The 25,069-nt window shown below is 43.8% G+C and overlaps 1 long non-coding RNA gene and 3 pseudogenes across 2 annotated transcripts; all 4 read right to left on the bottom strand.

Moving 5' to 3' along the window:
- Window positions 1-393: 393 nt before the first annotated feature.
- Window positions 394-2,525, bottom strand: LOC123732473 (leukocyte receptor cluster member 1 homolog; annotated as a pseudogene).
- Window positions 2,526-4,019: 1,494 nt separating this feature from the next.
- On the bottom strand, window positions 4,020-11,823 carry LOC123732476 (transmembrane channel-like protein 7; annotated as a pseudogene).
- A 1,280-nt stretch (window positions 11,824-13,103) lies between these two features.
- LOC123732475 (uncharacterized) lies at window positions 13,104-17,520 on the bottom strand. Its single transcript, XR_006763172.1, has 4 exons — window positions 17,155-17,520; window positions 16,418-16,497; window positions 16,033-16,162; window positions 13,104-14,018 (listed from the first exon to the last, which is right to left on the bottom strand). It is a non-coding gene; the product is annotated as an uncharacterized lncRNA (long non-coding RNA).
- A 2,926-nt stretch (window positions 17,521-20,446) lies between these two features.
- On the bottom strand, window positions 20,447-22,274 carry LOC123732474 (40S ribosomal protein S9-like; annotated as a pseudogene). The gene is made up of 4 exons (XR_006763171.1): window positions 22,164-22,274; window positions 21,945-22,067; window positions 21,423-21,609; window positions 20,447-20,680 (listed from the first exon to the last, which is right to left on the bottom strand). The product of XR_006763171.1 is annotated as a 40S ribosomal protein S9-like (transcript).
- Between the last annotated feature and the right edge of the window lie 2,795 nt (window positions 22,275-25,069).

The raw sequence follows: 25,069 nt of genomic DNA, 5'->3' as shown, positions 1-25,069 counted from the left end.
TGATCCAATTTCTAAAAAAATACATTTAAAAAATAATATACAACAGAAAGATATAGAGTATTAACATCAATAGGTAAGTCTGTTTAGGACTGCAGGACAGCCTATGTTATATAAATAAACAATGTGGCATTTTTGAGCTATTTTGTACACATCTTCTTTAGTTCAACAACTTACAGTATATACTTTCACCTATAACTCTCCAAGTGTTACTGCAAGAATAAGCGTTAACACTGGCTCACTTTCACAACAATACAACTGAATAACCTTCCGGCTCTCTAGTCCTTGTCGAAGTCTTCGTTGTCTTTCGCATACTAATAAATGTATCTTGAATGCCTCAATGTTCTGTGTCTGTTGCCCAAACAATAATACTGCATGATGTATGACTTCGCATGCCATCTCCAGGCATCTGCGGGCTCTCCTCTGCCTCTTCTGGGCCAAGCTCTGGAAATAAGCACTGTTGTGCCACCAGTATTTCCCTCTCCTCTGTCTCCCTTGGTCACTCCTTCTCTTTCCCTGTTCCATTCTTCTGGTTCAGCAGGGCCTGGGCTCTCCCTCTTCTCCTCCGTCTCTCTTGCAGTCGCTCCGCTCTCAACCTTTCAATAGAGCTAGAAAGAGAGAGATGTGGTTTACAGATCAACCATACATGTTTATCCAGAGGCTCATGGCACACACTTTGTGCACTTATCCACTTGGCTCAGTGTACTTGGTCTCTTGGATATGCATCAAGTGGAGTTGAAACAACAACAAAGAACCACCCCGCCCTTTTCGATAAAAGCTGAAGAAATGTAACCACTCAAATTCATAGACAGAGCTATGGATGCAAGGACTGACCATACACAAAATTATAGTTATAACAAAGTTGGGGCAAAAGTATAGTATTTGTTTACATATACTTGGTTTACAAACAGAGTAAAAGAGTTCTGATGCGGTATGACAGTTAAACTAAGCTAATGGGGCATTTATAACTTATATTCTTCAGAATGAATTGGTTCACGTCATTAATTTAGAATTCCAAAAATGTATATAGCAACTGCTGATTGCCCCTTTAGGTCCAAAGCTAATTGGTCTTATGATTGATCAAAGAAACACAAAACACCCCAGACATACAGATAAGACACCTTGTCTTGATAAAGACTCAAACTTCTCACCTTTCTCCACCACTGCTTCTCCTCTCCCCTCTATCCCTCTTCTTACTCTTATGTTCTTTTCTATCCTTCACCGCCAGTGCTTTCTTCATCTCTTTGTCAAGGGTCCAGCATGTCTTTCAGTCGTCTGTCTCTCTTCTCCTTCTCCTCTTGACTGAGTGGCAGTCTCTTTCCTCTTGTTGTCTTTCTCTTTCTTCTTTTCTTCATCTTTCTCTTCTTCATGGCCTGTTTTCATGTACCATGGAGTTACCTCTGTCCCAGGTTGGGGGGCCTAGGGACACTAGCAGACCAATAGCACGCTCCTCGGCCCTAACAACAACAGAATCACCATAGCATTAGATTAAGTAGAATATTCTCATTCAAAGTAATGATCTGTTGTGGGAGGAATCAGGACCAGCTACCATCTCAGGTGTACTATTTGGAAAGTTCAATACATTTATTCATTCTCTGATCCTTCCATTGATGTGATAAGCATCAGTCCATTAAATCTGTTCAAAAATCTTCCATATTAGCACCGAACACTCCATGATATTTAAATTCCAATATGCATTCTCAATTGCCAACATTCAAAATCTTAAACTGAATTGGCCAATCTTTGTTTAGGAAATGGCTCTGGACTAAATTAACCAGGCACTGTCATTGGCTGGCTAGGTCCACTAGAGAAAAGCTTTGAAGTGGAGAGAAACAAGCCCTCAAAGGTAAACATTGTTACGTGGAGCAGGATGCAAAAACCAGTAGCCATGTGCACAAAGAAACTGATTTCAACACACAGGTGAAGGGGGGAAAGCATAACAGAATGACAGGAAGGTCACCTTTTCATCTTTCTGGTCTTTGAGGTACTCTGCATTTCCTTTCTTCTCAGACGCACTCCTCCAGAGGAAATAGATTGAGGTGTTCCACCACTCCTCCACTCCCCTCCCCTCCTCTCTCACCTCCCTCATCCTTCCATCCTCCAGACTGTTGAAGTGCAGCTCGTGACTTTTGTCTCAGGTGCTCTGTTCGAGCCTACAACAAAGAGGTTACTTACCTACATAACATTCAATGGCAATAATGACGTACATTACACATTTATATACACTTTTATGACTTGATACTATTTTAACAATGCCTCTTACATAGCTTCTCTTAAAAAATCGCACCTGTCATACATCGTATCACACAAAGTTTGGTTGTCACTTCAGACTATGCTAAATCAATTATGAGGAATGTATCAATTTGCAATTTGGGGAGGCAACGTTGCTATGGTTACCTCCTGCTCTGCTCGCTCCACACGGCGTTGGACCTCTCGCTCCTCTTCTGCGGCTTGTGCCTCGTCCCGACGCACGCGCGCGACGTTGTCTTTGTTGCGAACATGCCAGCTCTTTTAGGTAGAATATTCATTTTCTCCTAAAGTCGAGTGTTTGTTTTGACCAGGGCTTGTACCGTTAAACAAAAATGTGTCAAAAAACGTAGCATGCCCTGACTTCTGTTGTTTGCAATTCAGTCAGTCTGGACTGTAACTCCAGTTCGCTAGCTAGCTAACGTTAGCTAGTCTTAACCTATTTCCTGTAACAAAAAAAAGAATAACATTTTAACAGCTATTTCAATCACAGAGATATAATTCTGACACTGCGTTTTGTACAGCTGTTACCGAATGAATAAAATATTTGCATAAAACCAAAGAAAATATATTTAACACATCTGAAAGGTAAACAAGCAACCAAAAAGCTATTCAACCACAACCGGATACACACACCCGAAAATATTATTACGTCATAACGTCTACGTAACTAAATCGATTTTGAAGAAGTTCTCTCGCGGGTCAGCAGGGGTCGCACATGACAGAAATAATAATTGCACTTTGTTCCTTATAATTTTGTATTTATTTCAGAGATCTGCATACACAAGATATATATATAGATATATATAGATATATAGATATATATGAGAGAGAGAGAGAAATTGTTCAACTGAAGTACATAAAAAATATGTCAACAATATTTAAATCAATTTAGAAAAATAAACACATTGAATGTTGTTAAGGTGGGGTAGAGGTTGCCTCTTTTTAGAATCCGAGAGTGAAACACTTACACTCTTGTATCTAACATGTAGGTTCAGCATTCCCGAACAGTCCCATTACAAGTCAGAATATTGAATAATCTTTATTTTAACTTGCTTTACCTGTTGTCCGCTGATTGTGTCCTTATGTCTGGAAGTAACAGACAAAATATCAACAGGGGAAGTGTTAACCTGACTTTCAATACGCTGGACTGGTCTGTATATTCGTTTGTATTTTCAGTACTGGCACAATTCGCACATGACAAACACTTGCACAATATGTGAGTAATGGCCGAGCTTAATTGAATCACAGACCGAACGTTGTCCCACACAATCAACTGGCAAATTTCACAAGCACTTCTAGTTGATGGGTGGGTATAATTTGTGGAACGTTCCAACAGGAATCTGTTAAAAAACGTCGTAAAGTATAATGTTGTATACAAAGTAGCATGATAAATTCACCTATTTAACTAGCTGCCGAATAGGCATCAACTCACCACGTAGCTTATTCTTAATGTTTGTCCATAGGCTACCAGAGTGAGGACAAGACATTTTCGGAATAAACGTGGTGAGTGAAAAAAACTGAATGAAATAGCCCACTCCCTACCCGGTATCTTATTCTGCCGCTATACAATTTTGTATCCGTTGTTTGCTGGCAACCTTGTTATTTACGAACTTTTTGGAACAGATTCCTGTTGGAACGTTCCACAAATTATACCCAGCTGACTGCGAGGGAACGTGTTTCGGTCGACAACGTTCGGCTACTGTTTACATAATGTGCAACAATGCCTCGGGAGATTGAAAATACAAGCGAATTCTGTCGCCGCAAAAAGTCGGGTAAACAATACAATATCCACAGGAAAGTATCTCCACTTCCTACCGTCAAAAGGACCAACAGCACGGACAACCGGTAAATGTAAATAGAATTGTATTCAACATTCTGGCTTGTAGAGGCTCTTGCGTCTTTTTTAGGGCGACTTCTTTCACACTGAATAACCATGGGGTAAACACGGTCACAGTCTGATGTTTAGGCAAGAGGTGAGGAAGAGAATGCAAAGGCAATGAACATGGCAATTGATGTTACAGGTATTATGAAAGAGAAATATGGTAACAAACTAAATCTTGAATATACTAACCCATAGCCCCATGGTAGTCTTCACATTTCGATTAGTCATTTAGCAGAAGCTCTTATCCAGAGTGACATACAGTTGGTGCATTCATCTTAAGATACCGTAGCTAGGTGAGACAACCACCACTCAATCATAATAAGTAAAACTTTGCCTCAATAAATGTAGCTATCTACACTAGAGAGTGACAATTGTAAAGTGAATTGTGAAGGTGTAGATATGTGCTTTGTGATATTGCCACATGCAAAATCTATCTAAGCCTTTCAAATCTACAAGAAGTGCCTTGGGCTGGGAAATGGGCCATGGGTTTGAGCCTGGTGTCTGAGTCAGTTTGCTGCACCAGTGTCAAATGTGTCCAATTGGTCCCTTGTTGGAACCCCCATCTCTCTACTCAGCTCTTCAATCTGCTTGACCAGGAACTGCTTATCACGTCCCTCCTGTTAAACACACTGTTGTACAAGGTTAAGTATGGGTCATGGACATGGTTTTGTTTCAAACATATTTTTTTGCATCATTCTCATGTCATGTAGGACTTCTCCCCATCCATCACTTACCAGTTTAAGCTGGGCCTTTAGCAGATCAACACTCTTCCCATAGACTGCGGCTAGAGCTGCTACATAACACAGCACCACACTATCAGGACAGGGAGACAGAGGAGAGCAATGTTTATGCAACAAACACAGTCAGAATGTTATGTACAGGAATCTGAACACATGGAAATAACCCATGCTGACCATATGAGTCTATGCAGATATGGGCCTCCCATTTGTTGAGTTACAAAGAAATATTACATCATCAAACACAAGGTAGACAGTAACACACTGACCCATGTACCTGCAATGGACACTCGGATCAGTAAGACTAAATCACTCACCAGGAGAAAATGAAGAGATCAGTAAGACAAGGGGACTCACCAGGAGAAAATGAAGAGATCTGTAAGACAAGGTGACTCACCAGGAGAAAATGAATAGATCAGTAAGACAAGGGGACTCACCAGGAGAAGATGAAGAGAGGGATGGAGAAGGCCTGGGAGCCCATGTAGAAGATGAAGTCCTGTGTTGTCAGGGAGAGAGTGTCGAAGGTGTTGGGAACGATACTCCACATCATAGTGAAAGAGCGGAACGGACCACAGCTCATAGAGGGATGGATCCTGAGGATGACATATCAACACCCCTCACCATCTACCACCACTACCACACCTGGTCCATCTGCCACTACTATCCCTGCACTGTATAACAGGCTTCCTTCCTGCTGCAGTAGAGATAGAGGCTGCGTCCGAAGTGGCACCCTATTCTCTATGTAGGGCACTACTTTTGACTATAGGCCCTGGTCTAAAGTAGTACACTATATAGTGAATAGGGTGTCATTTCAGACGTAGGCAGAGTCACTCACTGGGCCAGGCTGTAGATCATGGCGACAAGGGCGAGGCCCCAGCCGAACAGCAATACCACCATGAAGAAGATGGTGGAGGTGGTGGAGTGGAACGTCTTCACCGCCGGACGACAGTTAGAAAACAGAGTGACCTGGAGTAGGAGGAGAGGTTAAGAGGAAGGGGGGGGTTACTGTGGTTGTGTAGTGAAGGGAAACTGATCTGGGGCCAAACTTTAACTTGAGAAACCTTTCAGAAAATGAATTGATTACATATCCATTATTGGTACAGTATGGAGAGCAGCCTGACCTTCTTGCAGTAGAAGAGGATGAAGAACTTGAGTGTGTTGATGAGAGGCAGCAGAGGGCAGAACAGAGCTCCGGTCCACACCACTGTCTGACCGTAGACCAGACCCAGCACATTGGGAGGCACCAAGAATTCCTGACGACCTACCCACCGGGTCAGTGCACAGGAGTAGTGGTCCACAAACAACCTGCCACAGTATGGAATAAGAGATTATCAAAAAAATGTGATAGAGGATGACTAGCTCATAGATTGAGTTACACCACAGTAGGGTGTACTGTGGTGTACTCAACTTCCAGCGCCGACAAAGATGGCTGCCTCGCTTCGCGTTCCTAGGAAACTATGCAGTATTTAGGTTTTTTATGTGTTATTTCTTACATTGTTACCCCAGGTAATCTTAGGTTTTACTACATACAGTCGGGAGGAACTATTGGACATAAGAGCAACGTCAACTCACCAACATTACGACCAGAAATACGACTTTCCTGAAGCAGATCCTCTGTTTGGCCCACCACCCAGGACAATGGATCGGATCCCAGCCGAGCGAGCCAAAACAACGGTGCCGCAGAAGAAGGGGCAGACGGAGCGGTCTTCTGGTCAGGCTCCGTAGACGGGCACATTGCGCACCGCTCCCAAGCATACTACTCGCCAATGTCAAGTCTCTTGACAACAAGGTAGACGAAATCTGAGCAAGGGTAGCCTTCCAGAGAGACATCAGAGACTGTAACTTTCTTTGTTTCACGGAAACATGGCTCACTCGAGGCACGCTATCTGAGTCGGTACAGCCACCTGGTTTCTTCACGCATCGCGCCGACAGAAACAAGCATCTCTCTGGTAAGAAGGGTGGGGGTGTATGCCTTATGATTAACGAAACGTGGTGTGATCATAACAACATACAGGAACTCAAGTCATTTTATTCACCTGAATTAGAATTCCTCACTATCAAATGCCGACCGCATTATCTACCAAGAGAATTCTCTTCGATTATTATCACAGCCGTGTATATCCCCCCAAGCAGACACATCGACGGCCCTGAAAGAACTTCATTGGACTCTATGTAAACTGGAAACCACATATCCTGAGGCTGCATTTATTGTAGCCGGGATTTTAACAAGGCTAATCTGAAAACAAGGCTCTCCAAATTCTATCAGCATATCGGTTGTGCTACCAGGGCGGGCAAAACCCTAGACCACTGTTATTCTAACTTCTGCGACGCATATAAGGCCCTCCCCGCCCTCCCTTTGGAAAAGCTGACCACGACTCCATTTTGTTGCTCCCAGCCTATAGACAGAAGCTAAAACAGGAAGCTCCCGCCCCTCAGGTCTGTTCAACGCTGGTCCGACCAATCGGATTCCACGCTTCAAGATTGCTTCGATCACGTGGACTGGGATATGTTCCGCATTGCTGCGAACAACAACATTGACGAATACGCTGACTCGGTGTGCGAGTTCATTAACAAGTGCATCGGTGATGTCGTACCAACAGCGTCTATTAAAACATTCCCCAACCAGAAACCGTGGATTGATGGCAGCATTCGCGCAAAAACTGAACTCGCGAACCACTGCTTTTAATCAGGGCAAAGTGACCAGAAACATGACCGAATATAAACAGTGTAGCTATTCCCTCCGCAAGGCAATCAAACAAGCTAAGCGTCAGTACAGAGACAAAGTGGAGTCGCAATTCAACGGCTCAGACACGAGAGGTATGTGGCAGGGTCTACAGCCAATCACGGACTACAAAAGAAAAATCAGCCCCGTCGCGGATCACGATGCCTTGCTCCCAGACAGACTAAACAAGTTTTTTGCTCGCTTTGAGGACAATACAGTGCCACTAACACGGCCCACTACCAAAACCTGCGGGCTCTCCTTCACTGCAGCCAACGTGAGTAAAACATTTAAACGTGTTAACCCTCGCAAGGCTGCAGGCCCAGACGGCATCCCCAGCTGCGTTCTCATAGCATGCGCAGACCAGCTGGCTGGTGTGTTTACAGACATATTCAATCAATCCTTATCCCAGTCTGCTGTCCCAACATGCTTCAAGAGGGCCACCATTGTTCCTGTTCCCAAGAAAGCTAAGGTAACTGAGCTAAATGACTACCGCACTGTAGCACTCAATTCCGTCATCATGAAGTGCTTTGAGAGACTAGTCAAGGACCATATCACCTCCACCCTACCTGACACCCTAGACCCACTCCAATTTGCTTACCGACCCAATAGGTCCACAGATGACGCAATCGCCATCACACTGCACACTGCCCTAACCCATCTGGACAAGAGGAATACCTATGTAAGAATGCTGTTCGTCGATTACAGCTCAGCATTTAAAACCACAGTACCCTCCAAACTCGTCATTAAGCTCGAGACCCTGGGTCTCGACCCCGCCCTGCGCAACTGGGTCCTGGACTTCCTGACGGGCTGCCCCCAGGTGGTGAGGGTAGGTAACAACATCTCCATCCCGCTGATCCTCAACACTGGGTCCCCACAAGGGTGCATTCTTAGCCCTCTTCTGTACTCCCTGTTCACCCACGACTGTGTGGCCATGCACGCCTCCAACTCAATCATCAAGTTTGCAGACGACACTACAGTGGTAGGCTTGATTACCAACAACGACGAGACGGCCTACAGGGAGGAGGTGAGGGCCCTCGGAGTGTGGTGTCAGGAAAATAACCTCGCACTCAATGTCAACAAAACAAAAGAGATGATCGTGGACTTCAGGAAACAGCAGAGGGAGCAGCCCCCTATCCACATCGACGGGACAATAGTGGAGAGGGTGGAGAGTTTTAAGTTCCTCGGCGTACACATCACGGACAAACTGAAATGGTCCACCCACACAGACAGCATGGTGAAGAAGGCGCAGCAGCGCCTCTTCAACCTCAGGAGGCTGAAGAAATTCGGCTTGTCACCAAAAACACTCACAAACTTTTACAGATGCACAATCGAGAGCATCCTGTCGGGCTGTATCACTGCCTGGTACGGCAGCTGCTCCGCCCATAACCGGAAGGCTCTCCAGAGGGTAGTGAGGTCTGCACAACGCATCACCGGGGCAAAACTACCTGCCCTCCAGGACACCTACACCACCCGATGTCACAGGAAGGCCAAAAAGATAATCAAGGACAGCAACCACCCGAGCCACTGCCTGTTCACCCCGCTAACATCCAGAAGGCGAGGTCAGTACAGGTGCATCAAAGCTGTAACCGAGAGACTGAAAAACGGCTTCTATCTCAAGGCCATCAGACTGTTAAACAGCCATCACTAACCTTGAGTGGCTGCTGCCAACATACTGACTCAACTCAAGCCACTTTAATAATGGAAAAATTGATGTAATCAATTTATCACTTGCCACTTTATATTATTTATATTAGATAATGTTTACATAACCTACATTATTCATCTCATATGTATATACTGTACGCTATACCATCTACTGCATCTTGCCATCTTGATGTAATTAGATGTATCACTAGCCACTTTAAATAATGCCACTTTATATAATGTTTTCATAACCTACATTACTCATCTCATATGAATATACTGTACTCTATACCATCTACTGCATCTTGATGTAATGTATCACTAGCCACTTTAAACAATGCTGATTTATATGTTTTCATACCCTACAATACTCATCTCATATGTACGAACGGCATAGGCAAGATGTAATAGATGGTATGGAGTACAGTATATACAGTGCCTTGCGAAAGTATTCGGCCCCCTTGAACTTTTCGACCTTTTGCCACATTTCAGGCTTCAAACATAAAGATATAAAACTGTAATTTTTTGTGAAGAATCAACAACAAGTGGGACACAATTATGAAGTGGAACGAAATTTATTGGATATTTCAAACTTTTTTTAACAAATAAAAAACTGAAAAATTGGCCGTGCAAAATTATTCAGCCCCCTTAAGTTAATACTTTGTAGCGCCACCTTTTGCTGCAATTACAGCTGTAAGTCGCTTGGGGTATGTCTCTATCAGTTTTGCACATCGAGAGACCGTAATTGCATCACTCATTTATATATTTTTATGTACATATTCGTATTCATTCCTTTACACTTGTGTGTACAAGGTAGTTGTTGTGGAATTGGTAGATGACTTGTTAGATATTACTGCATGGTCGGAACTAGAAGCACAAGCATTTCGCTACACTTGCATTAACACCTGCTAACCATGTGTATGTGACAAATACATTTGATTTGATTTGATTACAGTGTACACTACCTGTGTGGAAACTCCACCAGGAAAAGCATGGCGATGGTAATGAGGAAGTCAAACAAGGCCAGTTTGTACATCTCCTGTCCCACACGCGTCTCCCAGCACTGGGTGGCAGCAGCAAGACAGACGGACATAGCATGGGTGGGAAAGAATAGAAGATGATGCAACATGGTTGATACCGGTTCTGTACTGTAGGTAGAATCGGATGGAGATATCATCTTTTCAGCCTTTTCTAGACCAATCTGCTAAATTAGACCCTGACTGCTACCCAGGCTACCATGCTGTATTAAGAGAGTGGTTACCGGATATTCCTTGTTGTTGTACTGGCAGAGCTCACATTTTGGACTGTCTTTAAAGCAGGTGATCTGACTCCACAGAGTAAACAGCAGCACTCCCAGACTTATCATACGCAGAAACACTGACCTGAACACAGGAGGGAGGGACACAGGCAATATTCACACACACGAGCACATGCACACACACAGACATACACACACACACGTATGCACGCACACACACTTGTTGAGTGAAGATCTAGCAAAGCGATAAGGTCACACACACACACACACACACACACACACACACACACACACACACACACACTAACCTAACGTAGCAGGCGTAAAAGAAATGCCTGAATCTAGGGACTCGGCAGAGGCTGCACACACACACACACACACACCACACACACCTGAACAGTGCCACGATGATGGTGGTACTAGGAGAATATCTCTCAAACAGGGCTATCTGGTCACACATGAAGGGCACAACAGAACAGGCCCAGAATGCCCTCTGCTCCAACCTGTGCCTAGAAACCACAAGGAGAGGGGGCAAAGGTCAACCAGAAAAGGTTAGATCAGCCCCAGGATACCCACCTCCCTGTACTGACTCAATATGACATGGAGAGGATGAAAGGCCAAACATCCAATCAATAGTTTTTGTTTTGTTTCTTTGTGTTTTTGACTGACCTGGCTGAAGACAGTAGCCTTGAAGATGCCAAAGAAAGCTCCTCCTATGAGGGCGAGGGAGACGAGCATGAGGAAGATGTGTAGAGAACACAGACCCAGACCTAAGGTTAGAGACAAAGCCTTTTTCTGTAGCTTCTCCTCCTCCAGGTCCACCTGATGGAGGGGCGAGAGAGTGGAGATGGTAAGAATAAAGGGGAGAGATCATACAGAGAAATTAGTTTTGAGGAAAGAGGAGTGCATCTTCAGTGACCCTGCAGTAAGAGGCAGAGAGAACTCCTACCTGTAGCTGGTAGTGGATGCTTTTCTGTTTGAGTTTGATGGCCCGATCTCCTGGCAACCGTAGTCCCAACCAGTGAACACCATCTTGCTGTAACTGCCTGTTGCCACAGCAACGCAAAATGTACTCCCCATGCTGTATAAGTGACAAATCAAAGTGGGGGGGAGGTCAGTAAGTCAATAGGGTTAATGTCCATTCTATCCATTTTATTTCTGTGCAGATGGAAGTGTAGGGCATTCCAGAAGGTACCGTGCGATGATGCAGATGAGACAGAAGGCAGAGTAGAAGACGGAGGTGAGGAGGTAGTTCAGGGGCAGGTTGTAGTGGAAGCCACTGCTCTCTGCCAGGGTTGTTATAGTAACCTTAGAACACGTAGGAGTACTCCATGAAACCCTGGGAGAGTGGGAGATAGGTGGAGGGTGGAAAGTGGTGAGAGTGGAGCCTACTAGACTAGAAGCGTACCAGACAACACAAACCCACAAAATGACACAAACCCACAAGCAGACACAGACTGTACGTTATTTTTTTATTTCACCTTTATTAAAACAGTTAGGCCAGTTGAGAACAAGTTCTCATTTACAACTGCGACCTGGCCAAGATAAAGCAAGGCAGTGCGACAAAAACAACAACACAGAGTTATACATAAACAAACGTACAGTCAATAACAAAAAAGAAAAAGAGAAAAATCTATGTACAGTGTGTGCAAATGTAGAAGTAGGCAATAAATAGGCCCTAGAGGTGAAAATAATTACAATTTAGCATTAATACTGGAGTGATAGATGTGCAGATGATGTGCAAGTAGAGATACTGGGGTGCAGAAGAGCAAGAGGGTAAGTAATAATATGGGGATGAGGTAGTCGGGTGTGCTATTTACAGATTGGCTGTGCACATGTACAGTGATTGGTAAGCTGCTCAGACAGCTGATGCTTAAAGTTAATGAGGGAGATATTAGACTCCAGTTTCAGATATTTTTGCAATTCATTCCAGTCATTGGCAGCAGAGAAATGGAAGGAAAGGCGGCCAAAGGAAGTGTTGGCTTTGGGGATGACCAGTGAAATATACCTGCTGGAGCGCGTGCTACCGGTGGGTGTTGCTATGGTGACCAGTGAGCTGAGATAAGCGGGGCTTTACCTAGCAAATACTTATAGATGACCTGGAGCCAGTGGGTTTGGCGACGGATATGTTGTGAGGGCCAGCCAACGAGAGCATACAGGTCGCAGTGGTGGGTAGTATATGGGGCTTTGGTGATAAAACAGATGGCACTGTGATAGACTACATCCAGTTTGCTGAGTAGAGTGTTGGGGGCTATTTTGTAAATGACATCGCCGAAGTCAAGGATCGGTAGGATAGTCAGTTTTACGAGGGTATGTTTGGCGGCATGAGTGAAGGAGGCTTTGTTGCGAAATAGGAAGCCGATTCTAGATTTAATTTTGGATTGGAGATGCTTAATGTGAGTCAGGAAGGAGAGTTTACAGTCTAACCAGACACCTAGGTATTTGTAGTTGTCCACATATTCTAGGTCAGAACCATCCAGAGTAGTGATGCTAGTCGGGCGGGAGGGTGCGGGCAGCGATCGGTTGAAGAGCATGCATTTAGTTTTACTTGCATTTAAGAGCAGTTGGAGGCCACGGAAGGAGTATTGTATGACGTTGAAGCTCGTTTGGAGGTTTGTTAGCACAGTGTCCAAAGAAGGGCCAGATGTATACAGAATGGTGTCATCTGCGTAGAGGTGGATCAGAGAATCCCCAGCATACACAGGCAGAAAGACAGACGGATGTGCAGACAGACAGACAAAAGTGTGTGAAAGGCCACTTAAAACAGAGCTGCATGGTTTTGCATACTGAACTTCAGAGAAGTGTTGTTCTCTGTGCTGTATTCAGTATATCTGTAACCAGTGGTACACAGGACTAGATTACACATGTTGTGTTTTCTCACCATTCCAGAGAGTAAGTCCAGGAAGTACTGGTAAAACACCACCAGATCTTAAAGATTTGGATCATAGACCCTACACTTCTCTGGACCTGAGACACACACACACCACACATATTCTCAGCTGTTTGAAGATAAGCCAAGGTCACATTTGATCATGTTTCCCACCGCAGCCTTGGCACCGAATACCTCAGTTCCATGACCTGCTACTTTGTTAGGGACTCCATTCTCAAACCCGTGAGAGAATACCAGTAACAACTACTGCAATATTTGCAGTTTCAATCCCTCAATTCAATTAAAAGCCCATCCTCTAAGGCAGATCTGTTGCTATGATACTGCTACAGGGAACAGTGAGAAGACATTGTTTTATATTGGAGACACAGAATAATGTTAATAGACTGGACTGGAATAGAGATAGTGAATGTCACTCCAATGCCATCACCCTTTAACCAATCATAGGCCTGGTTTGAAAATGCATCCTCCAGTGCTGGCCTTACCAGTGCTGTCCACTGTCATGTTACTGGTGCTGGTGGATCTGAACACGATACTGGGGATGAGGATGAACCCAGCAATCAGCAAGAACGACAGGAAGTTGAGCCCCACCAGGAAGCGCAGGAACATGAAGTAGGACTGGACACCACCGCCAAAGTGGCCTGCAAAGACAGGGGTCACAGGGCCATGTGGTGAATGTGAAGGCAACATAATTAACAACGACAGTAGCCCTGGAATGTTATTCATATTTTTCATAATTTCATAATTCATTTAGATAAAAATAACATATATTGGGATGCAATGTCAGAATGTAATACATTCCAACTCCTATATCTGACATGGTACAGGGGTCTTCTTTGTTTTAAGCCCATAACCATGTGTATGAGGTGTGTATTTTAGTTTCACAGTAGATGTGTTTAAGACTACCTAGAAACACTCTGTGTGACACTGATTTAGCCCAGTGCAGTAGAAATGTGTGGAACCGAGGCCTTTTAGATATTGCTGAAAGCCTCGGGAAAACTTAACCTATATGTGAGGTGATTGTGTATGCATTAACAAGTGCATATAGCTGGCTTCCGGGTTGGATGTGCGTTGTGTCAAGAAGCAGTGCGGCTAGGTTGGGTTGTGTTTGGGAGGACGCATGGTGTCACGCCCTGACCTGAGAGAGGGGGGTTGTTTCTCTATGTGGTTAGGTCAGGTTGTGGGGTGGGCATTCTATGGTGTCTATTTCTTTGTGTTGAGCCGAGTATGGTTCCTAATCAGAGGCAGCTGTCTATCGTTATCTCTGATTAGGAATCATACTTAGGCAGCCTTTCCCCACCTGTAGTTGTGGGATCTTATTTTAGTACAGCTTGTTAAGCCTGCAAGACGTTACGGTCTTTATTATTTTGTTTGTAGTGTTCTGATTTAAAATAAATACAAAGATGAACACTCACCACGCTGCACCTTGGTCTACTCCTTTGGACGATCGTGACACATGGCATATAGTTAAGTTATGTATAAGTCACATATAGTTGAAATCGGAAGTTTACATACACCTTAGCCAACTACATTTCAACTTAGTTTTTCACAATTCCTGACATTTTAATCCTAGTAAAAATTCCCTGTCTTAGGTCAGTTAGGATCACCACTTTATTTTAAGAATGTGAAATGTCAGAATAATAGGAGAGAGAATGATTTATTTTAGCTTTTATTTCTTTCATCACATTCCCAGTGGGTCAGAAGTTTACATACACTCAATTAGTATTTGTTAGCATTGCCCTTAAATTGTTTAACTTGGGTCAAACGTTTCGGGTAGACTTCCACAAGCTTCCCACAGTAAGTTGGGTGAATTTTGGCCCATTCCCTTTTAACAGAGCTGGTGTAACTGAGTCAGGTTTGTAGGCCTCCTTGCTCGCACACGATTTTTCAGTTCTGCCCACATATTTTCTATAGGATTGAGGTCAGGGCTTTGTGATGGCCACTCCAATACCTTGACTTTGTTGTCCTTAAGCCATTTTGCCACAACTTTGGAAGTATGCTTGGGGTCATTGTCCATTTGGAAGACCCATTTGTGACCAACCTTTAACTTCCTGACTGATGTCTTGATGTTGCGTCAACATGAAAAATTACTTGTGTCATGCACAAAGTAGATGTCCTAACCGACTTGCCAAAACTATAGTTTGTTAACAAGAAATTTGTGGAATGGTTGAAAAACGAGTTTTAATGACTCCAACCTAAGTGTATGTAAACTTCCGACTTCAACTGTATATCATTTGTATATTTTGAATAATGTCTCTTAGGGCTGGGAATTGCCAGGGACCTCACGATAAGATATTATCACGATACTTTGGCGCTGATACAATATGTATTGCGATTCGATACTGTAATTATTTTGCGATTCGATGTTCCAAACATACTGCTCACCATGTCTGCTGCAAAGGGACAAGAGAGCCATTGAGAACACAAGTTGTGATCAGTCATGGAAGTAAGTGCTGAAAACAAATAGGCTCCGGATTTAAAAAGAAGATGGAGAACAAGTTATGAAGAAAAAAATACTGGAGTTTTGTTGCAGGTACAGCCAACTAGTGCAAAAAAATATTGCGATATTGTCAAAACGATACAACATATTGTCAAAAATAATATCTCGGTATGTAACTGCATGGATTTCTTCCCCCCCCATCACTAATGTCTCACCGCCAGCTGCTCTTGATGATGATCCATGTTCCAAGCACTGTCACCAGCGAGTGGAGGGCACAGACCTGACAGGTTGCTATGGTGATCTAGAGGCCCAGGAGCAACGCTGCACCCTGCTTCACTGGAGGACCTACAGCAACAATAATACCCACACACATTTCACTTACAATAAACCTTCAGAGCAGAGCAGATAGGCCTATTACGCATCATGTGTTAAAAAATTTTTTAGACATGTTATCGTGATTGCAACTGCCTTTTCATTATTCTGTCCTGCGTGTTACCAGAATGTATTGAAAATAAAGATTTTGTTTTCAGTGTTCATCTATTCTAGGAGACACCATATAGGTTAGGTGAATTTATTCGACGGCCCAGATAGAATACTCACTCGGGTACCGGAATAGGAACCCGATGGGGAAGGAAGCAGCTAGAATTCTCAAGTAGACCAGCTCATCAGGAGACATCTCTCTGCACACACATAGTATACAGTATGATCATGGTAACTTAAATAGGTCCTATGTGTTGCATGGAAAAATGCTATGAGAAATTTGACTGCAGTTTGCATACAGCATCATTATGACAGTGATAAAGCCTGTGATTGACAACTTAACCTCTGTTATATTCGAAGTTGCTATGCATGTTGGTTCCTCAATACACAAATATTGGTACAAGCTAAGTAGTATAAGAAAGTGTTTATAACATACACATGCCTCAACATCACATCGTCATGATAGAAATGTTACACCACTGACGTGAGTTAGTGTGTGGACTGAATCAGAGCTCGCCTGATCATGCCATGGATGGAGTAATCACAGAATTGCAACATACGCGTTACAAATGTTAACACACGCTAAACTAGTTAGCTACTGCAGCCGTGCGTGACACCAAAGCAAGTACCGCAGTGACAGAAGACAGGGGACATATTTGTTCTAGAGGATCTTCTATAGGCGAGATGTTACTCATTCTAGAAACGCACAAATGTGACTAGCTATCCCCCAGGACCACAACAAGCTAACTTGCAACAGTAGCAGCCAACGTTAGCTATTAGCTCAATGATTGTATTCCCTGTAGATGTACACCTCTGTTCAAAGGATGTAGCTAAACTTCTACAGTAAACGTACTCACGTTTAAAATCAGGCCGACATTCAATATAGTTAACAATCCCTGGAACAAATATTCAAGTACAGTGATAATTTGGTAAATCCTACTACCGCAACAACGTGCCATTCACAACCAAAACCGCTCCCATGGACACTGCACAGTCCATAAATGAAGGCAGTACATTTAAAAAATAATCAATCATTCTGCTTGAAATGGTTTGGAATTTTACATTAATATAGCGAACCCATTGATTCTTGAGGAATATTACTTAATGTCTCATAAGCTTTGTTCAACTGTCGTACCCAACTTGTAGTGTTGGTCCCGTGTTTCATGAGCTGAAATAAAAGATCCCTGAAATGTTGCAAAATGCTTATTTCTATCAAATGTTGAGCACACATTTGTTTACATCCGTTAGTGAGCATTTCTCCTTTACCAAGACAATCTGACAGTTGTGGCATATCAAGAAGCTAATTAAACAAGTTGTCCATAACATAACATAACCTTGTGCTGGGGACAATAAAAGGCCACTCTAAAATATGCAGTTTTGTCACACAACACAATGCCACAGATACCTCAAGTTTTGAGGGAGTGTGCAACTGGCATGCTGACTGCAGAAATGTCCAATTGAGCTTTTGCCGAGGAATTGAATGTTAATTTCTCTACCATAAGCCGCCTCCAACGTCGATTTAGAGAATTTGGCAGTATGTCCAACAGGCCTCACAACCGCAGACCACATGTAGATCACAAGCCAGCCCAGGACCTCACCTGCGGGATTGTCTGAGACCAGCCACCCTGACAGCTCATTAAAAAAAAAATGTTGTTGCAAACCTTAAGACTTTCTGCACAAACTGTTAGAAACCGTCTCAGGGAATATCATCTGCGTGCTTGTCATCCTCGCCAGGGTCTTGACCTGACTGCAGTTCTACGTAACCGACTTCAGTGTGCAAATGTTCACCTTCGATGGCCATTGACATGCTGGAGAAGTGTGCCCGTCATGGAGCGTGTATGGCGTCATGTGGGCGAGCGATTTGCTGATGTCAAATTGTGAGCAGTGCCCCATGATGGCGGTGGGGTTATGGTATGGGCAGGCATAAACTACGGAAAAACAAACGCAATTGTATTTTATAAATGGCTATTTGAATGCACAGAGATACCACGATGAGGCCCATTGTTGTGCCATTCATTGTGTTCAGTGTATATTCCCCATCAGGACCCAACATAACATTTACATTTACGTCATTTAGTAGACGCTCTTATCCAGAGCGATTTACAAATTGGTGCATTCACTTTATGATATCCAGTGGAACAACCACTTTACAATAGTACATCTATATCTTTTTTTGGGGGGGAGGGTTAGAAGGATTACTTTGTCCTATCCCAGGTATTCCTTAAAGAGGTGGGGTTTCAGGTGTCTCCGGAAGGTGGTGATTGACTCCGCTGTCCTGGCGTCGTGAGGGGAGCTTGTTCCACCATTGGGGTGCCAGAGCAGCGAACAATTTTGACTGGGCTGAGCAGGAACTGTGCTTCCGCAGAGGTAGGGGAGGCGAGCAGGCCAGAGGTGGATGAACGCAGTGCCCTTCTTTGGGTGTAGGGACTGAAGAGGTGCCGTTCCCCTCACAGCTCCGTAGGCAAGCACCATGGTCTTGTAGCAGATGCGAGCTTCAACTAGAAGCCAGTGGAGTGTGCGGAGGAGCGGGTTGACGTGAGATAATTTGGGAAGGTTGAACACCAGACGGGCTACGGCGTTCTGGATGAGTTGTAGGGGTTTAATGGCACAGGCAGGGAGCCCCGCCAACAGCGAGTTGCAGTAATCCAGACGGGAGATGACAAGTGCCTGGATTAGGACCTGCGCCACTTCCTGTGTAAGGCAGGGTCGTACTCTGCGAATGTTGTAGAGCATGAACCTACAGGATCGGGTCACCGCCTTGATGTTAGCGGAGAACGACAGGGTGTTGTCCTGGGTCACGCCAAGGCTCTAAGCTTGTTTTATGCCATTGTAACCAATGTTAAACATTTCATATTATGGATATTTGTTCCTTGCATCCATAGCCGTCTATGAATGTGTTTACATTTCTCCAGCCCCATAAAGGAGTGGAGGGATGACTGCTTTATCATTTTAACCGCAGATTGGCCTAAATTTCAAGTGTCATTTGTGAATATCGTCAATCTAACTAGGCTGTATGATAAAACATGCATTTTAACTACATTTCTTCCCCATGAATCCACAATCCTATTGTTGAGTTATGGCAGACAAAGCACCTACCCTGTCCTATTTGCTTATTCTTGAGACAGCCTACAGGGAGGTCAGAGACCTGGCAGTGTGGTGCTGGGGCAACCTCAGCAAGACAAAGGAGCTGATCGTGGACTACAGGAAACGGAGGGCCGAGCATGCCCCCATCCACATTTTTGGGGAGAAGGTCGAGTGCTTCAAGTTCCTTGGTGTCCACACAAGTTGAAAAGGGCAGAACACCTCTTCAGGTTGAAGAGATTTGGCATGGGCCCTCAAGTTCTACAGCTGCATCACCACTTGGTATGGCAACTGCTCAGCATCCAACCACAAGTCGCTAGACTAGAGAGTAGTGCTTATGGCCCAGTACAACTTGAGCCGAGCTCCCTGCCATCCAGGACCCCTAACCCAGGCGGTGTCAGAAGGCCCTAAAAATTGTTAACACTCCAGCCACCCAAGACAGTTCTGATAAGAGAAAACTGATGCACCAAGTCTGGAACCAACAAGACACTGCACAGCTCCTACCCACCTGCTAGTTAACCATTTTTTTTTAACTTTACTTAACTAGGCAAGTCAGTTAAGAACAAATTCTTATTTTCAATGACAGTCTAGGAACAGCGGGTTAACTGCCTTGTTCAGGGGCAGAACGACAGATTTGAACTTGTAACACCACTAGTCCAACACTAACCACTAGGCTACCCTGCCACCCCAATAGCTATAGATGATCTGCATTCACCCTTTATTGCCCTCTTGATTTGTCACCATTCATCCCATTGCCTAGTCACTTACCATCTACTTCAATTCCTTAATACCACCACACATCAACCTGGTACCATGTCTCTAGCCAAGTTATGGTTAGTCAGTTATTTTTCATTTATTTCTCTTCACTTTTGGGAACAGCCCATAAACCAATTCAGTTAGTTTACAAAGCATGTGAAACATTTGATTAGTCACTCCCAATAGCCAACTGAGCAAAAGTCAGAATCACACATCTAACCCTAATGCAGCCATTACATGTAGTCAATTATTGTACAGAGGCCTTAACTAGCGTAGTTTCCACCACATATCAAGTAAAAATTATCACTTAAATTTGTGGTCAAATGTTTTTATTATTGGAAAACAGGAAGTGTCAGTCAGCCTCCATTTTAATCCTCTTCTTCCTCATCAGCTCCTCCAGCACCACCCTGGCCCTTCTTGGCATTCTTTCTCTTGACACGGCCAGGGCGTCCGCCACCGTATGGTGAACGCAGGGAGAAGTCAATGTGCTTCTGGCTGTCCAGGCGCACCACAAAGGAGGGGATGTTGACCACCTGCTTGCGCACACTGGAGGGAGAAAGGAGAACTCAGTGAGTGGTTTGTTCCTCCCCACTTAACAGCATAGACAAATAACCATCTACATGGGAATAGTTTGCCATCAATGATAGGCCTCATTCACGAGGAATTCTTGACACCACAGGAAGTCTGAATATTAATTGTAATCATTGGCCTGCCTGATGAGGTAAAGTACTCTTACCAAACTAAATTGAAGACCATGCAATTGCCTTAAGTCAAATACACTTGACAGTTTGCTGTGACCATTGGTCCACATCTGCTTGAGGTGGAATCCTCCATACATTACCTGTCAGCAAATAAGACAGTAGCAGTCTGCCTCTCGCTTGGCTCTGGGCAGTCTTATAGACAAGGTATACAGTCTTACTGCATTGACCTTGCTGAAACTGTTTGCCTACTGTTGATGGGCAGGCTTGGCCCTGGGCAGTCATAGACAAGGTATACGGTTTGTTACCGAATTGACCTTGCTGGAATGTTAAACCACACTCGGATGAGCTATCGTTTGTGAGGCCCTCTAAGGATTGAGAAAGTAACTTCGTGAGTTGTGCAGTTTAAACTCACACGTTACCTGAACAGTTAGTGAAGGCATGAGAGAATTTTAGAAATGTACATGTTAAAAATGGTTAAACAACCACAAATTCCTCATAGAGCCTATTTAAAATAACAGATCAGTGTAATGACCTACTGACTTGTCCTTTCTAGCATGGCCATCTAGTGACCATCGCCAACAGCTTACCGGATGTGCCTCTGGCGGACGAGAACACGGGCATGGTGGATGCTCTTAGCAAGGCCCAACTTGAAAACCTGCGTCTGGAGCCTCCTCTCCAGGAAGTCCTCCACCTTCAGGCCCAGGATGTAATCGAGCTTCATCTTGCCCTCGTCCAGCACACCGATCCTCACCAGACGCCTGAGCAGGGCGTTACCTAGGAGACAGGATGCAGCAATTTAGTCACTGATCAAAGTAGGGCCCACTAATCTGGCCCTAATCAGGGACTGATTGAGATCTGGAACCCCAGGTGGGTGCAATTAATTCAGGTAGAACAGAACCAGCAGTCATCTGGACCTCTTAGGGTAAAGTCTGAATACCCCCGATTTAAGGCATCTGGAAATCTGACTGACGGCCTCATTCACGAGGAATTCTTGACACCACAGACAATCTGAATATCGAATATTTAAATCATTGGCCGATCTCACTAACTAACAGCTCAAAGGACTTCTACAAACAGTCAAAATATAGCTCAATCTAACTGTGGTGTACCTTCAAAAAGACGCTTGGGGTCCTTCTCATCCAGAGTGAGCAGCTCTCTGGCGGCCTTGCGGATCTTGGCCAGGGTGAACTTCACCCTCCACACCTCACGCTTGTTCCTCAGACCATACTCCCCTGAGAGATTAAAGTCAATTTACTGAAAAAAAACGACATTTTATTTAAAGCCCAGCAGATTCAATATAAATCAAAACTTGCTATTTGCACACATACCGATAAGTTTAAGCTCCTGGTCGAGACGAGACTTCTCGAAGGGGCGGCGGGGGTGACGTATGTTTTGCGACAAACCCAACTCCTGGCAACGGGCATGGTGGATCAAAGTGCCTGAGGAATAAGAATTGATGTCTGTTCAGTTCCAACATTGCGATTACACAAGTGATTATACTGAATTTCAACCCATGTTAATTATTCTGCAGACCATTTTAAGTCACACCCATTAATACTTAACACGTTTAATAAGGCAGTTACGCTATTAGCAAAATATAAGTAGATTTAATTGTATTGATTAAGGTCAGTTCACCGAGGCTCCGATAGTGTTACTCCGTAACTTGGCTGGCGAAACCAAGTGGGAACTTGTTAGTCATTTAACTAGTGTCAAATGACTCAAATAGAACACTTATATTAAGGAATTTGTTTCCCCGACCTATACAATTTCAAATTGTAAATGTAGTTTGATAAAGTGTAAAGATTTTAAGATGAAGAGAACTACAGCACAGTAATGTCAGGCCTCACCGGCGCTATGTCACTCTTACTAGCTAGCTAACGTTAACGTGCTAACAACGTTGTACAGTGCGTGTACGACTGACATGACCGAATAAGGCAGAAGTTATGCCAAAAATATACAAAAGATGTTGGTCGGTGTAACCGAACTGCACAACTAAACATTACTTCTCAACATTGCGACCCTACTTCTATGGAGAAAAAAAAGAAACTGAAGCGCAAAGTACGTTATTACCTGTGTTCCACAGGCCAGCGCGATAAAGAGGAAGTCAAATTGGATCTCTCCATATTTATAAGGATCCCGCGAACTACATTTCCCATAAATATGTGACGACACCACTTCAAAGCAGCAGTTGGTGAAATAGCTCCATCTGTTGTTCAACTTTAAAACTACAGCTTTGTTCGTCAAACTAAAACCGTTTCTGTTTACTTGCTGAACAAGAACAACTAACTTTTCAAACAACTATCTAGTCTAATGTACTACACGGAATGAACGTTGGATCACTTAGGTATGCCATGTATTATTTTGTGAGCTGTTGTGTAGGCGTCTGTTCGGTTATTGAACATTGTTTAGAAAATCTCTCAAAAAATTTGTAACGTTATGTGTGTTAGCCCGGCATAGTATGTAGTGTGTGTGTGTGTGTGTGTGTGAAAGAGACCCAGTTGTCACAAATCTCTGACAGCCACCACTGTTAGTGCTACTGGGAGACAGAGAGCAGACATGTACACACCACAAATGGACCAGTCTGAGTGTGTTGATTCATTCATTTTTTTTGTAAGGGTAGCTAATGCTTTTAGAAAAGTGATAGCCTACTAACCACCACACCCACTCAAACGACATGTTGCACGTGCGCTCACAACAGAAGAGCGTGCATATGGTACCTAGTAGTAGGCTAATTGACAGACTGAGGGGGGTGGCAGGGAGAGAGACGGGGATTATTTATAACACCCTGAAACGAGACCCTTTACATGTGTTTCTGTCTGTCAGACCGACCAACTGACAGGCTGACAGACAGACAGCAGTGTTCTTTCTAACTTCTCTGCCATATCCTGTCTTCCTACCTAGACAGGCTGGCTGTTTCTTAGTTTAGGGAGTTTGTTTTTATTTTTTAAAGCTGAGAGGTTGACTGTTGACAGTTATCCTTCTGACTTTACAGCTCTTCCTCTCATTCACTTGGACCTTCTGTGTTTTCATCACTTGGATTCTACTCAAACTTCTTAGATTTTCCTGCCTTGTTTTTTTCATCTCCTCTGAGCATACCATCCTCTCCCTTTCCCCCCTTCACCTTCTCTTGTCCTCCCATCTCCCCACCGTTCCCTCTCTCCTGGTGGTTTTCGGGCTGTGCACCATGCTCTCTTCTCCTACAATGATTCTTCAGCCTTACGGACTGCCCGTCTATCCCCAGGGTGCCCAATGTTACCCCAGCCTAGTACAGGTAATCTACCTCTGTCTCTTTCTCTCAATCCCTCTGTTTTCCTTTTCCTTCTCTCTCCTTGTTCCTACCATGTTTTAGGCCGGGTGTGTAACATTGGATGTCTTTCTTGGTACTCTGTCAGTAGACCCAGAGCCACATACAGAGATTGGCAAACTATCCTGCATAGCTGTTGGTGCAAACATGGTCCCCATTGAATTCTGTATACATGGCTCTCATCTCAAGCGTCATTGAGATAGTTTGGTTTTGAGTCACTGGATATGCTGAATCACTGGCCCGGGGAATGACATGTCATCATGACACAAACAACAGGTTGGAGGGCCTGTTTGTGAAATGGAAAGGGACATTCAGATTAAATGTATTCAGACCCGGTATTACACATTATAAATGAAACTGTTTGTGTTTGTCATGATGATGATAGCAAAGTGGTTTATTGAACTAGATTTCAAAATAATCCAAATTATGATGTTTAGTTCAGAGTAGTTCACAGCAAAATGATGTGGTTGTTCACAGCAACTGGTTGCCAGTGTAGATTTGTGTCATGAGATTGCTAATGGCTGCATCGAGGCCTAAATACTGTTGATAGGGCCAAACCCATTGGTTTTAAATGCAATGACACACTGGCAGTTATATTTCATCTGCAGGTCTCAGTGGTGCCAGCAGGTGGTTTTGTTAGTGTGTGTGTTTATTTATTTATTTATTTTTATTTCATGTTTATTTAACCAGGTAGGCTAGTTGAGAACAAGTTCTCATTTGCAACTGCGACCTGGCCAAGATAAAGCATAGCAATTCGACACATACAACAACACAGAGTTACACATGGAATAAACAAAACATACAGTCAATAATACAGTAGAACAAAATAAAAAAAGTCTATATACAGTGAGTGCAAATGAGGTAAGTTAAGGCAATAAATAGGCCATGGTGGCGAAATAATTACAATATAGCAATTAAACACTGGAATGG

Source organism: Salmo salar, unplaced genomic scaffold (assembly GCF_905237065.1).
Source record: "Salmo salar unplaced genomic scaffold, Ssal_v3.1, whole genome shotgun sequence".
In the NCBI taxonomy this organism is placed as follows: domain Eukaryota; kingdom Metazoa; phylum Chordata; class Actinopteri; order Salmoniformes; family Salmonidae; genus Salmo; species Salmo salar.
The sequence above is the reverse complement of the archived record's forward strand: the minus strand, read 5'-3'. Positions and strand labels throughout refer to the sequence as shown.